The following is a 2,654-nucleotide window of genomic DNA, read 5'->3' as shown; positions in this document are numbered from 1 at the left end:
AGGGATTAACATAGCCAGAAGAAGACAGAGAGGCCCCAGCAGAAGGATCCAGTTTCACCTTGTCCAGCAGTCATTTGAAGGCGGCAGAAGAGACACTTTCCTGGTCTGCCATGGTCTGCAGTGCCTGTGTGCATGCGGCATCCACACCTTGATGAGCAGTGCGTGCAGAGCATGGATGGCGGCCCCACCAGGAGAGCAGCCGTCATCCTTGAGCTTCCAGTGATGCTGAGTCTACTGCATCTCTGCTGCGGCCAGCAGGGACCGGGCCCCCACCGGATGCTCAGGAACCTTGAAAGCCCCATTTCCACACCAACATCTGCCAGAGTGTCCAGGATTCGAGAGCATAGCCAGGTTCACTACCACTGAGCCCCGTGAAAACTGAGCCCTCTGATGGCATGGATCACATCTTCCTCCCCTTCTGGAGGGAATAAGCCGCTCTGTGAGCCTGACATCCTCCACCGGACATGAGTGCATGTAGCATACACAGCAACCTCATCGCGCACCGTGACTGGGGTGTTGGTCGTACAGTGGATGACTTTGGAAGCTGACAGCTTCTTTTCAATGGAGTTGATGATGGCCCTGCCACAGAGGACACCGCAGTGTGCCTGACCTCGGTGTTAGGACCAATTTCATCCAGGATGAAGGGATTGTGTGTGGCTTCACTGCCAAGAAATGTACATTACTGTGGCACACTGTCTCTTTGTTGTGGGGTGACAAGTTAACCTCTATCCTCCAAAGGGCAGAGACTGTGACTTGGTCCACGCCTGGGGAGCTGGCCATTATCTTGTGAGCAGCCAGAACACCTGCTGCTGTGAAGCCCTCTGCGTTTTTCTTTTTCTATTTCTATTTTCTAGTTTTGTTATATAGTCCAGGTTAGGTTTGAACTCATTATTATTATTATTATTATTATTATTATTATTATTATTATTACTGAGATCTACATTTTTCTCTGCTCCCCTCTCTATCTCTCCCCTCCCCTTCAACGCTCTCCCAAGGTCCCATGCTCACAATTTACTCAGGAGATCTTGTCTTTTTTACTTCCCATGTAGATTATATCTATGTATGTCTCTCTTGGGGTCCTCATTGTTTTCTGGGTTCTCTGGTGTTGTGATTTGTGGGAAGGTTTTCTTTGAACTCTTTATCTTTCACTCTAGCTTCTCAAGTGCTGGGATTATGGGTGAATCTCAACATGCCAGATTCCATTTTTTAAGATAGTGGCTTGATATGTTGCCCAGACAGACTTTAACTTTCAGGCTCCATCCGTCCCTTGTCAGCCCCCTCATGAACACGCCACCAGGCTGGTGAAGTTCTCCACTTTCTTCTCTTCCTGCTTGAGGTTTCTACCCTGGAACTTTCTATCTCAAAACACNCACGCCACCAGGCTGGTGAAGTTCTCCACTTTCTTCTCTTCCTGCTTGAGGTTTCTACCCTGGAACTTTCTATCTCAAAACACACCGAATATCCCCCATAGAATGCCCTTGCCACGGCCAATCAGCCTAAGGGTTAGCCAGGAAGGGGAGCATCATTTACAGCTGGGGACCTTTATGCATCCTCAGGCACCCAGCCCCAACAGGGTGGATTCTCAGACCTCCACCCTCCAGCTTCCTCTGGAGCTGAGGCTTGTGTTGCCTTCACTCTCCCTGGTTCCAAGGTCAGCTGGCTTAGCAATGGCTCCTTTCCTGTGATCCTGTCCTTTCTGTGGGGATCAGTTAGGCCTAGACATCCTGTGCCTCCTTCCAGTCACTCTGTCCTCTCCCAGTGATCCCACCGGGCAGTTGGGGAAAGGACTTCTCAGGTAGCTGGCGGGACTCCAGCTTATTCCTGACCTGACTCACCAAACATTGGTGCTACTTGTCCTTGCCTTTCAGTTGAGTAAAAATAATCTTCCCGCCCCCAAAATATTTCAAAGCTATTTCTCCTCGCTCTTTCCTCTCTCCCTGCTCTGGATTAGGAGAGAATCTCACCTGCCGCATAGTAGGTCCACAACCTAAATCTTCTGTCCCCATAGTAGGTCCACAACCTAAATCTTCTGTCCCCATAGCACTCTGTCCAGGCCTTCTTCACAATCTCTTTTCCTATGTCAGAATTTGTGCTGAGTGTATCTGACTTCCTGCTCTAACACCAGGTAACGGCTGAAAGACTTGACTGGCTGTTCCCATTCCTGTCGAGGTGAGCACTGTTCTCAATTCTTTATTTTCCTATTCGATAGGATTCTTACACTTTAATTACCCCCCATTGGCAACTTTGGGTGGTAACAGCTTACATCACAAATCCAAGTCACACAACTAGTTTGAAGCTAGACACAACATTCTTAATGATTTGCTAGGACTAGCAATTGTATTGGAGTTGACATTTTATAAATCACTTTCATAGGCTGGGAGTGTATCTCAGCAGTTGGGGCATTGCCATAGGTTCAATTTCTAGCACCTTGGAGAAAAATAACAGGGAATGCACACAGGCAAACACAGATGCACATACACACACACACACACACACACGTGCATATAATAGGTTCAGTTCATCATTCCTCTAATAGGTGTACTCCATCTATCACCCCAGCTAGTCTTCTGAGGGAACTTGATGAAGTCCACGGCAATATTCTGTGGTGTCTGTGGATGAGGGCATCACAGGGCTGAAGAAGAGGCCAGAGCCAA

The 2,654-nt window shown here is 48.3% G+C and overlaps 1 pseudogene; it reads right to left on the bottom strand.

Moving 5' to 3' along the window:
* Positions 1-10: 10 nt before the first annotated feature.
* On the bottom strand, positions 11-866 carry LOC126493301 (pyrroline-5-carboxylate reductase 1, mitochondrial-like; annotated as a pseudogene).
* Positions 867-2,654: the final 1,788 nt, after the last annotated feature.

Source organism: Alexandromys fortis, unplaced genomic scaffold, assembly GCF_014885135.2.
Source record: "Alexandromys fortis isolate MF-2015 unplaced genomic scaffold, M_Fortis_MF-2015_v1.1 scaffold_342, whole genome shotgun sequence".
Taxonomy (NCBI): Eukaryota; Metazoa; Chordata; class Mammalia; order Rodentia; family Cricetidae; genus Alexandromys; species Alexandromys fortis.
Note: the sequence above shows the minus strand (reverse complement) of the source record. Positions and strands in the feature narration are given on the sequence as shown.